The following is a 13,156-nucleotide window of genomic DNA, read 5'->3' as shown; positions in this document are numbered from 1 at the left end:
TTATGCATGGAGCGAAATAAACATGCCGAAGTTCCACGGCTAATTCAGAAACGGTGTTATCATCTGTGAGAGTGAAAAGTAGGTCATTACAATGGCGACGAGGACTTTGTGGATTGACGGAACGTGCACTGCGGAATTGAATTATGTACTCTAATCAGTAGTAACAAAAGGGTAGTAACGTTCAGCTAACTGCATTAGCTGAGCTAGCTAGCACGAATCAACAAGTTCATCCAAGTCATCCGCCATATCATCATGGCAAAGTTTTTCGCGTCGAGCGACGCATTCCCGGCGTTTGATATCCATGGAGGTGCCCCGGGGACGTTGGGACCTAGATGGGAGAAATGGACGGCTCGTTTCGAAAATGTCTTGTTGGCCATGGACATCAAAGACAACACTAGGAAACGTGCCATACTACTTCACTATGCGGGCGAACAGGTATGACATTTTTGTGACGCTGCCTGATAAGGGAGACGCTAAAGACTTTGATGAAGCCGTTAAGGCACTTGAGACTTATTTTTCACCCAAGAGGAATGTGGATTTTGAAGTGTACAAGTTTAGGCAATCTACACAGTCTGGAAATGAAACCGTCGGGGAATACTATGTCCGCTTATGCACACTTGCAGTATCCTGTGAGTTCTCTGATGTTGACGCAGAAATAAGACGCCACATTGTGCAAACCTGCGTATCGCACAAGCTTAGGAGAAAAGCTCTCACTGATCCCACGGTGAATCTGACAAAACTTCTGGAACTAGCCAGGCTGGAAGAAGCGTCTGAACAACAAGCACGTGAAATGGAGAAACGATCAGACACCGTTTCGGATGGTATTTTGGCTCTGCGCCACCGAGAGCGCAGGAATCAGCGGGCTAGGCAACCTGCTCATTCTGCCCGGTGTAATGATCTGTGCCCTCTGGCTATGTTAACTTATAACATTAATAAAGCAAGGACGAATTCTCTCGTGCTGGGTGTTTATTCACCGACCGGATTCCGACTGACGTTGTTACGTACATCACGTGACTTTGTTGTGGCGCTACGGGAAGCCGTAAGGGACATTAGCAAATCAAATATTACTAGCAAATATTACATCTCCCTTTTTCTGAAAAGTGCTGCTTTCTCTGCAGAGATACAGACCACGTTGAGCACGTTTATAAGCGAATACAATCTTAATAATGTGGGGTACTTGGGATTTAGTAGCCCCCCATCTATTTTTTATTTTATATACTTACCTTCTATTTCATATACTTACCTTCATTGACCACTCACTACTAGTAAAGAGGAGAATTGTCTGCTGTGTTGTTGTGATAGCCGGTTCTCGCCACAGCAGGGCACTGCAGGTTAATTGCTTCTAGCCTGTGTGACGTAGTGCTGGCTCTCGCGGTGCATTCTGGGGCATTCGGGTAGAATCGTCAGATGAGTGTTGCCGTTCGTATAGTGAGCCATGCTCTGAAAACGTGTCCTCTGTAATGTCTATTTGACAGGTAAGCAGACTAGTTAGACATATGGAATTAGGATGGTGATTAAATATGATGTGTAGGTGGGATATGGATGCCTATTAGAAATACCCACGAAGGGACTTTCATATTTATTTTGATAACGTCATATCACTGGCTAACGTTAGCTAGATTGCTAGCGAGTTGCTAACGTTAGCATAGCCATAGCTCCCGCGGTCTGAACCCATTGTTCTGTAGCTTGGCTTTGACATTGTCTGTATGTGTGATTAGTCTCCCTTTACTATGTTTAGTGTCTCCACACTGTGTAAATATGAAGGTAGGCCTATGTGTGTTGCTATTTTGATCCCCCCATATTCCGTAACGTTATATACTGTTTAGCTTTGCTAGCGGTAGGCTAGACTAATGTGAATTTATGGAAGAATATATTTGGTGCTCTTATTGTGTATAAATTGTAGATGAGTGTTGCCGTTCGTATAGTGAGCCATGCTCTGAAAACGTGTCCTCTGTAATGTCTATTTGACAGATGGAGTAAAACAACAAAAACACCAGCCCTTGTAAGTGTCATTCTTATCAAGTGTGCTAGAAATAAGAAAGAATATGAAAGTGGAACTCTTATATAACTGGACTGCAACAAAGTAGTGTAAAACATTTCCTTCACTGTCTAAATGTGACACCGTAATAACATTTCATCTTTTTTTTTTCATTTCATTACTGGTAACTGCAAACAGCAGGTAGGTACACAAGGTAAGTGAACGCTGTAAATATTAAAACCTGGTTCAAGGATACTACAAGGACAGTCTTTAACTTGGAGCCTTGCTGAATCTTGGTCTTTGTAGCTGAAGTTAGCGCTGGAGTCCTCTGCGCTGGTACGGCTGAGTCGTGTGACACAGGAAGCACCAGAACCTCGTAGAGCCCCTCACGTCGTCTTTCGCTGGTCACCACCTCCACAGCAGGATGGCTTCAGACTCAACACCAACGGACGTCACCAGAAATCTTCACCACTGCCGTATTTTTTTTTTAAGTAAAAATAAGCCACTCTGTTGCCAATTTAAAAGAAATGTTTTAGCTACACCCCACTCCTGGTACCAAAATTATGTAGCCCGTGGAATTAGATACCACACAGGACACAATTACTTCCGGGGTTCTTGTAGCTTTAATTTTATTGTTTGAACCTTCGAATGCAGATCGTTTTACTGAGTGCATAAATTCCTGTGTCTTTCGAGCAAACAGCTCATAAATGTTCACAGATGTGGCAAGTTTAACAGAAAAGATTTTAAAAGGAAAATAAATACAACATACAACATACGGTGCAAAATACGGCAGTGGACTATGTATGTTAAACAGGGTTTAACAAAGACATGTGGAACTTCCTGAAGATCGCGCAACTTCTCACTCTGTCAGTTACCTTTAAACAGAATTAAAATGCATATAAAACCTTTACATCCCAAATACAATGGCATGGTGTGGCTTTATTCACGCCAACATTACCTTGTCATGCCTGCAATGGCGAACAGTGGTCGACGGCTCGCGCCCAAAATCACCGAGCATCAACTCCAGTAGCGTCTAAATCAAACCATCTTGTCAAATTACCGACATACAATATTGTTTGGAATAATGTTACAGGTATATTTCACAAGATATTTACCCTTACTTACTGCGGAGTCAGAGCACCGTCACACCGCAATCTTCAGGTGCTCCACACAAGAAAAAAAAAGAATACCCAAGATGCACTTGGATAACTTGCACGGAGTTACAATAAAAGTCCGCAACACTGCCACTTACTGGTCAAAACATGCAATGACAACCAAAACTATAAAAATACACTCACAATCTGCTTCACAATTTAACTACATCAAATGACATTTTACATGGCTTGACAGTGTAACAATTACATGTATTAACAGTTAAACTATACTAAATTTAAGTGGAAAATCATTTAACATATTTAACAGATTTACCACCCGGCTACATACTCCCCTGCAAATATAGTCAACGTCTTCGGTGACTACGAAACATGAACTTACTCAAATACTCCCTGCAAGGCCTTTTCAAAGAGAGCAGCACCCAGGCTTGTCAAAACCTTAGAGACCATGTCTGTGCTGACTGAGACTGCATTACAGGCCGACTATGGCAGATGAAATGGGTTTGAATGAGATCCAGCCATTTCCCGCTTGCTTTTCCTAATGGCAGGTTTAGGTGCATAGGTTCTACGTCCTGCTCCACCAGCATCATCTGTTAGTGCGGGCCTGTCCCTGTTTTCAATAATGGGCAAGTCACTGTTGCTAACGTCTGGATGCACATCATTAACACATTCTGTTTCTGTGCCACAATTTCTCATATCTGAATAACCTTCCTCAGGTCCTTCATCGTCACTCTCATCTGTGGGTGCTGTCACATGTAAACTAACACTTTCTGCTGCAAGAGGCAGGTTAGGTACTTGCCGGCGAGGGATGACTTCCTCAACAATAACAAAATCAGCCTCAGGTGACTCAGGCTCATCCTCAGCTACAGGCTGTGTAGTGGTCTGTAACCTAGTTCTAGTTCTTGGTTTGGGAACTGGTTTCGCACAAGGTCGCAACTCTGACCTATGAACTCTTTTAATGGGACCTCCCTCAAAAGGTTCAACAGTGTGTGTGGTACCCTGGATGTCAACTACCTTGTAGACTGTTGAGGTCCATGTGTCCTGAATCTTATGTCTACCTGGGGGTCTGTGACGTAGGAAAACCAACTGACCAATGTCCACAGGAGGACAATACACCTTCTCATTTTGCAGTGAGATCCTCTCAGCTGCCTTCTGCTCTGAGTACTCTCTGGCTCTCTCATGTGCCTGTCGGAGTCTCTCCTGATGAACAGACAACCAATCCTGTTTCCTGTCTGACACACACTCACGCCCTAATAAAGCATCTACTGGGAGATGTGGCTGTACCCCGAAAAGCAAATAATAAGGCGAGTACCCTGTGGTGGAATGAGGAGTGACATTATAGGCATATACTACTTCAGACAGATGCTCTGACCAACGCTTTTTTTTCTCTGGTGGGAGTGTCCTTAACAAGTCATGGAGTGTGCGATTGTATCTTTCACACTGACCGTTTCCCTGTGGCCTGTAGGGAGTTGTCCGTGTCTTTTTAACCCCATAGAGTTTGCACAGCTCTGCTATAATTTCACTCTCGAAATTTCGACCTTGGTCTGAGTGCAGTCTCTCTGGGACCCCATATTTCATGAACCACTCCCTGAGCAAAACTTTAGCTGTAGTGTCAGCCTTCTGGTCTTTGGTAGCATACGCTTGTGTGAACTTTTTAAACACATCTGTCACAACAAGGACATTTTCACGGCCATCTGAAGCTGCCTCCAACACTGTAAAATCAACAGCCACCACTTCTAGAGGTCGGGGGGCCAGGAATGCCTGAACTGGAGCATGGATTTTTGGCTGAGGCATCTTGGTCAAAATGCACCGCTCGCAGTTTTTAACCCAGCTTTCAACATCCTCGCGTAGCCCTACCCAAAACACCTCCCTCTTAGCAAGTTTACAGTGTGCTCTATGCCCTGATGTCCCATGTTGTTATGTACATTTTCTAGAACTTGGTCCCTCAAACAACTAGGCACGAGTAACTGCCACACTTCTCCATGACGTGGGTCTGTGATAACCCTGTACAACAACCCTTCTCGTTGTTGTATGCATCTCCATTGTTTCAACAATCTTTTCACTTGACTAGACAGGGCTGCTCTCTCTCTGGGACATGGCCTCCTCCCCCGATCCCAAAATGCCCTAAACTCTTTTAGGGTGGGGTCACCGGCCTGAAAACCTACCAGCTCCTCTCTGGTATAACCTGGCAGTGTGGGGGTGTTGCCCTGTTTAGTACCTGTCTCACCAGACCTCGACTCCCCAGCACGGATCTGTCTCACTTTGTAACACTCCAGACCTCTAGAGACAAGACCAGGATCCAGAACTGTTCCTCGCTCAATCAGGTTACACACAGTGATACAGTCGTCAAAATCCGAGTCAGGGTCTGTTTCAGGCTCCCCTGCAAACTCCTACCTAGAGAGAGCATCTGCGGCGGCATTACTGCAACCAGGACGGTACTTAACCTCGAAATCAAAAACAGACAGTTGCGCTACCCACCTCTGCTCTATAGCACCTAACTTGGCTGTCTTGAGGTGGCAGAGGGGATTGTTATCAGTCAGGACAACAAACTTTGAACCAAGCAAGTAACCCCAGAATTTTTCAGCAACTGCCCATTTTAAGGCAAGCAACTCCAACTTCATGCTACTATAATTTCGGTCATTCTTCTCAGCCTGGCGTAGTCTGCGGCTAGCATATGCTAGGACACGTCTGGTGTCACCTTGCTGCTGACACAATACAGCGCCTAATCCATGCTGACTAGCATCTGTCTCAACTACAAATGGTTGTGTGAAGTCAGCAAAACCCAAAATGGGAGCAGAGGTAAGTTTTTCCTTTAACTGCTCAAAGGAAGAGTCACACTCTGGTGTCCACATATTACAAAACTGGTGACCTGCTTTCCCTGTTTTTCTCACACCTGAACATTTCTTGACTAGGTCATGCAGTGGCCCGGCAATCTGTGAGAAGCCTCGAATGAATCTCCTGTAGTAACTACAGAAACCCAAGAATGACTGCAGCTCTTTGGCAGTGGTTGGGACCTTCCAGTTCTTAACAGCAGAGACCTTGGAGGGGTCAGTTCCTATACCTTCTGCTGACACCTGATGACCCAAAAACTTTACTGACTGTTGTAGAAAAGCACACTTCTGCAACTTCACCTTAAGGCCCGTCTCTGCCAGTCTCTTAAACACAGCCTCAAGTCTCTCCAAATGCTGCTCAAATGTCTCTGAAAAAACCAAGATGTCATCTAGGTAGACCAGGAGTATCTGAAAAATGAGATCATTCATAGTAACTTGCATAAGTCTCTGAAATGTAGCTGGACCGTTACAAACACCAAAAGGCATTCTCACGTACTCATACAGACCAAACGGTGTAGTAAATGCAGTCTTAGTCCGATCTCTCTCATGCATAGCTACCTGGTGGTATCCGCTCGCCAGATCTATGGTCGAAAAGAACTTTGCCCCTCTCAGCGCATCAAAACTCTCATCAATTCTCGGGAGCGGGAATGCATCACGTCTTGTCTTTGAGTTGAGTTTCCTGTAATCGACACATAGCCTCAGACTACCATCTGCCTTCCTCACTAGTACTATGGGCGAAGCATAAGCACTAGAGCTTTCTTGAATGACCCCTTTTTTAAGCAGCTTGCCAATATGTTCCCTGACTTCACTGTACTGTGTGGGTGGGATTCGTCTGTATGGCTGTGTTACAGGTATGTCATCTGTCAGATGGATCTCATGTTGTACTTTGTCAGTGTGGCCTAGATCTTCATCTTCTGTTGCAAACACAAAAGAGTACTTCTCCAGTAACAAAGTCAGCTGTGCTTGCTGTTCTGGGCTACCACAAAAATTGAGCTTGCCGAGAATTTCCTGCACATCTGTCGGTGTTTCGGGGTGTTCACTGATACTCACTTGTTCAGTGTCTGCTGAGATTCTCTGGAACTGTACCTCACAAAGCTCATCACTTTTCACACAGTCTACCTGAGTCAAAACCCCTAGCCTAGTCCGTGGCCCTAGCCAGATATCTTCATCAGACATGTTCATGACTCGGACTGGAAAAATGTGATTGCCCGATGAAACCAAAGTAGGCACAACAACCAAACCTCCAGGAACGGGGACACCCACAGACTCCAGCAACAAAAAAGAATCATCCTCACTCACGGTCCTGAGTCCCCTAGCCATAATTGTAGCAGCAGATGAAGCAGGTATATGGACTACATCCTTACCAGCTACCCTAGCGAAAGAGAGTCTTGTCTGTTGCATGTACTGCATGAAGATGATTAAAAGCCTCTCTCCAGTTTGAGTCAAACCTCTCCTGCAGTGTGGTGTCAAACTCAGTGTGTACTAGCTCTCTGCATTTTTTGACAATGTTCATCCCTATTAGACCTGGAACAGAGGAAGAGTGTTCAGAATCTTTAACTATCAGAAAACCTCGCTCTGGGATAGTCAGACCCATGGCTTCTACATCAAGCTCCACATAGCCCATATAGGGTATGTCTAATCCATTAGCTGCAGTGATCTTTAACCACTCAAATGCCGGGTGAATGTCTTCGCCTTTCACTGACAGGTGTTCCGTAAAAAAACTCTCAGAAATTGTACTGACCTGGCTACCAGTGTCAAGTAAGAAGGACACTGTAACACCTCGTAGTTTCACCTCAACAGTTTTACATTCTCCGACTGCACGCTCTAAGATCTTGCTTCTGTCTGGAGTCTCTTTTGGTGAGCCAGCTTCCTCCCCTCGAGTTGTGTGGCTCATGACAACTGAGGGTGCGAGTTTTCCTGCACTACATAAGAACTAGGTGTTGCGTCCCCTTGACCCCCTCTGGCCTGTGAGCATTTTCTTGCAATGTGACCTATGCCTCTACACTTGAAACAGATAGGCTGACCATCTGGTGTGAACTTTGGCTGGGGTCTAGGTCGTGGCTTGGGCTCTAGGAATGTCTGTTGAGTGCCGCGCTTACTCAGTTCACCTACAGCAAAGGCTAGATCAGCAAGTGTTTTGCCTAACTCTGCTAGCTGTTTTTCCTGATGGGCTACTGCTCTCCGAACATCATTTAATGCAGTACCTTGGTCATTGTTTGTTTTAATAATAGAGCACTGGGTTTCCGGAACCTCTGATGTAACTTGGTTGCTCTTTATGACCCTGGGACGATGAGACCTGCTGTCCTCCATCTCCCACAAGAGGGCCTCGTTCCTCACATCTAGAAGACTGCTCTCTGGTTTGTCCCTAACCATTTTCCTGAGTTCACGCCTGAGTGCTGCTTCTCTTAAACCCTCAATAAACCGGTCTCTGAGCACAGTTTTCTCATTAGGTATTACATCTGTGGACTGTTTCACTACAGAGCTCAAAATCTGGGATAGTGCATGGGAGTAGTCACGGAGGTCTTCTCCATCAGTTTGGTTACGGTTGTAAAAGGTCTGCAAAAGCTGTGTGGAACTGCGCTTTTTCCCAAATGCATTGCTCAGGTAAGAGCATAAATCACTGGGCCCCACTGACTGACCCCTCATGCATAGTCGCACCTCTTCCAATGCAGGGCCACGCAATAGAGATAGTATATAGTCACATTGTTCTTCTGTTGTTTGCTCTCTGTATCTTAAAACCCTTTCAACCTCTTCAATAAACTCTTCGACAGATCTCCTGTCTGTACCACACTCCCCACTAAATGCTTGGATCTGGCGTTCTCTTGGAACGTAGATGTATGAACGTGTGGGTGCACTGTTATCACTTGCTCTCTGAGCCCTTGCTTCACCATTTAACCTGGTGAGCTCATCTCGCAGTCTGGCGAGCTCTTGCATGGTGGTCTGCATTTCTTTTGTAGCACCTTCACCTATACCCATTATGCCACCTGAGGTGTGGCCATTATCATTACGTGAACTCCCTTCATCACCAGAATCACTAGACATAATGATATATTAATCTTTACTCAGTCCAGTATAAATGAGGATATTTAGTTCAAAACCTGGTTCAAGGATACTACAAGGACAGTCTTTAACTTGGAGCCTTGCTGAATCTTGGTCTTTGTAGCTGAAGTTAGCGCTGGAGTCCTCTGCGCTGGTACAGCTGAGTCATGTGACACAGGAAGCACCAGAACCTCGTAGAGCCCCTCACGTCGTCTCTCGCTGGTCACCACCTCCACAGCAGGATGGCTTCAGACTCAACACCAACGGACGTCACCAGAAATCTTCACCACTGCCGTATTTTTTTTTAAGTAAAAATAAGCCACTCTGTTGCCAATTTAAAAGAAATGTTTTAGCTACACCCCACTCCTGGTACCAAAATTATGTAGCCCGTGGAATTAGATACCACACAGGACACAATTACTTCCGGGGTTCTTGTAGCTTTAATTTTATTGTTTGAACCTTCGAATGCAGATCGTTTTACTGAGTGCATAAATTCCTGTGTCTTTCGAGCAAACAGCTCATAAATGTTCACAGATGTGGCAAGTTTAACAGAAAAGATTTTAAAAGGAAAATAAATACAACATACAACATACGGTGCAAAATACGGCAGTGGACTATGTATGTTAAACAGGGTTTAACAAAGACATGTGGAACTTCCTGAAGATCGCGCAACTTCTCACTCTGTCAGTTACCTTTAAACAGAATTAAAATGCATATAAAACCTTTACATCCCAAATACAACGGCATGGTGTGGCTTTATTCACGCCAACATTACCTTGTCATGCCTGCAATGGCGAACAGTGGTCGACGGCTCGCGCCCAAAATCACCGAGCATCAACTCCAGTAGCGTCTAAATCAAACCATCTTGTCAAATTACCGACATACAATATTGTTTGGAATAATGTTACAGGTATATTTCACAAGATATTTACCCTTACTTACTGCGGAGTCAGAGCACCGTCACACCGCAATCTTCAGGTGCTCCACACAAGAAAAAAAAAGAATACCCAAGATGCACTTGGATAACTTGCACGGAGTTACAATAAAAGTCCGCAACACTGCCACTTACTGGTCAAAACATGCAATGACAACCAAAACTATAAAAATACACTCACAATCTGCTTCACAATTTAACTACATCAAATGACATTTTACATGGCTTGACAGTGTAACAATTACATATATTAACAGTTAAACTATACTAAATTTAAGTGGAAAATCATTTAACATATTTAACAGATTTACCACCCCGCTACAAAAACATAGCAGGTATAGTACAGGTTGGTGTAAAATTCTCTCTTTTTTTAACATTCATAAGTCAAGGATTTTTCTTGGTTTGATCGTGCGACCTGATCTCGTGGTGTAACCAGGCTGTGTGTCTGGTTGTCGCTGATTGTTCGTGTCTGGAGGTTCAGCATGCTCTTGCTGATGGGCTTGTGTGTTGTTGTTAGCGCTGGTAACAGTCTGCTGTGAAGTGTGTGTGTGTGTGTAGTGTGAGTGTTCACTCTGCTTTGTCGCAGGTGTTGACGGTTGCGTTGGTAGATCTGACCTTCTTTGGTTTGGATGTGGTAGCTCCTGTCTGTGTTCGCTGGTCTTTCCACAGTTGCAGGTCTCCAGGATCCATCCTCCTGCCGGAAGCGGATTGGTGTGCCTGCGGGCAGGTGGGGCAGAGGTTTGGCTGTTCGGTTGTAGTATGCCTGCTGGCGCTGTTGACATACCTCTCTCCTTTTGTGAACATCCTCCTGACTGGCGATCTGTGGCTGCAGGTGTTTTGCTGTTGATGGGAGAATGGACCGCAGCCTCCGACTCATCAGTAGCTGTGCCGGTGATTTCAGGTTGTCCACCGGTGTGTTGCGATACTCCAGTAAGCTCATGTAGGGGTCTTTGTTCTCAGCTTTGGCTTTGTCCAGGATGCGTTTGGCCGTCTGGACAGTCTTCTCGGAGAGGCCGTTGCTCTGTGGGTAGTGGGGGCTTGTGGTGGTGTGTGAGAAACCCCATGTCTGTGAGAAGTTGCGGAACTCACCAGAGCTGTAGCACGGACCGTTGTCGCTGATGATAGTCTCGGGGATTCTGTGTCGAGCCATTGCTGCTTTCAGCTTCATGATGACGGCAGATGAGGTGCAGCTGTAAAGTCTCTCTAGCTCTTAGAATCTGGAGTAGTAATCCACAGTGACTATGAAGTCCTGTGAGTTCCATGTGAATAGGTCTGTGCCTATCACTTGCCACGGCCGCTCGGGTATGGCGTGTGACATCATTGGTTCCTTTGCATTTGCGCTGCGCCGTTCTTGGCATATGCTGCAGTCTGCTACCGCATCCTCGATCTGTTTCCCCATGCCAGGCCAGAACAGTAAGTCTCTTGCTCGGCATTTGCTTTTTTCCACGCCAAGGTGGCTGGCATGGATGCGCTGTATCATGTCCTTGCGAAGCTTTTGGGGGACAATGATTCTCTCACCTTTGAACAGGATACCGTCCATTTCTGAGATTTCTGCTCTGTGGTTCCAGTATTCCTGGATGCTGGGCGGGCACTTTTTCTTTGTGTCTGGCCAGCCAGTGAGTGTGGCTCGTCTGAGTGCGGTGAGCTGTGGATCTTGCGCTGTTTCCTGCTTGATTTCTGTGAGTCTTGTGTCGCTCACAGGGATGTTGCTGAGGACTGTGTGCACTTGGGCCTCCATCCCTTCCTGTAGGTCACTGTCGTGGTGTTCTATTGACTTGCGTGACAGTGTGTCGGCCACCGGTATGTCCTTACCGGGGCGGTGGATGATTTGGATGTCGTATTTTTGGAGCGCCAGGATCATCCGTTGCAGCCGGGGTGGTGCTGCTGCCAGTGGCTTTTTTAGTATTGCCTCCAGAGGCTTGTGGTCTGACTCCACAATCACTTTTCGTCCGTACATGTACTCGTGGAACCTCTTGCAGCCGAAGACCACAGCGTAGAGCTCCTTCTCTATCTGTGCGTAGTTTTCTTCAGTGCTGTTGAGTGACTTGGACGCATAGGCAATTGGTTTGCCATCTTGGAGCATGACAGCCCCAAGGCCACTTTTGGATGCATCCACTTGGAGTCGCAGCTCTTTCTGCGGGTCGAAATATGAGAGTACTGGACCTGGGTGCTGTGTAATGAGATTCTTCATCTCTTGGAACGCCTTGTCGTGGACTGCATCCCACACAAACTCACTGTCCTGTTTCAGAAGCTGTCTGAGGGGTGAGTTTATCTGTGAGAGGTGTGGAGCGAATCTGGCGAGGTAGTTGATCATGCCGAGGACTGTCTCCAGCTCTGCTTTGTTCTGTGGGGGTTGCATGTCCTTGACCGCCTTCACCTTGTGTGGGTCTGGTTTGATGCCTTCGTGTGAGAGCGTGTGGCCGAAGTAGCTTACCTCGGACACGCATATGTGACACTTGTCGGGGTTGAGCCTCACCCCTCGCTCCCTTGTGCGCTTCAGCATCGCTCTGAGACGCTGGTCATGTTCCTCTTTAGTCTTGCCGAACACTAGTATGTCGTCCACTATGGCCGTCACACCGTCCAATCCTTCATATGTTTCATCCACGCGTCTCTGGAACTCGTCTTGAGCGGACACGATTCCGAATGGCAGTCTGAGGAAACGATACCTGCCAAACACTGTGTTAAATGTCGTCAACATTGAGGATTCAGTGCTCAGTTTGATGGCCCAATAGCCTGACCGCGCGTCTAACACGCTAAAGTACTCAGCTCCAGCGAGCTTTGTGGTGGCGTCCTCCAGCGTGGGGAGGGGGTAGTGAGGTCGTTGTATCACTTTGTTAAGAGCTCCGGGGTCTAAACACACTCTAAGTTTGCCTGTCTTTGGCTTCTCAACAATAACGAGTGCGTTCACCCATTCTGTGGGTTCTGTTACCTTACAGATTATGCCGCCTTTCTCCATGCTGTAAAGCTCGTCCCTCAGTTTGCTGCGTAGGGCGATGGGGATTCTGCGTGGCGGGCAGACGACCGGCGTTGCATCTGGTGTGACGCGGAAGGTGCACTCGCCTGGGAACTCTCCTGTTCCTTGGAAAACATCTGCATACTCATCCATTATGCTCTGTGATGTGACATTGTTTTCCTCGCTCACAGCCATCACTATTTTAACCAAGTTTAGGTCACAGCATGTTTTCATTGCCATGACTGGTGGGGCGTTTGTGTCAATGACGTAAAAGTCCAGCATCATTGCATTGTCTCTGTACTTACATTT

The 13,156-nt window shown here is 46.1% G+C and overlaps 1 protein-coding gene across 1 annotated transcript in view; it reads left to right on the top strand.

The window, feature by feature from the left end:
• Positions 1-1,965: 1,965 nt before the first annotated feature.
• mfsd11 (major facilitator superfamily domain containing 11) overlaps positions 1,966-13,156 on the top strand; it is a 31,099-nt gene continuing 19,908 nt past the window's right edge. Inside the window, exon 1 of the mRNA XM_056288027.1 lies at positions 1,966-2,002. The gene's annotated coding sequence lies outside the window, so the exon portion shown is untranslated. The remainder of the gene's footprint in view (positions 2,003-13,156) is intronic.

Source organism: Lampris incognitus, chromosome 10 (genome assembly GCF_029633865.1).
Source record: "Lampris incognitus isolate fLamInc1 chromosome 10, fLamInc1.hap2, whole genome shotgun sequence".
NCBI lineage: Eukaryota > Metazoa > Chordata > Actinopteri > Lampriformes > Lampridae > Lampris > Lampris incognitus.
This window is presented reverse-complemented; position numbering and strand designations above follow the sequence as displayed.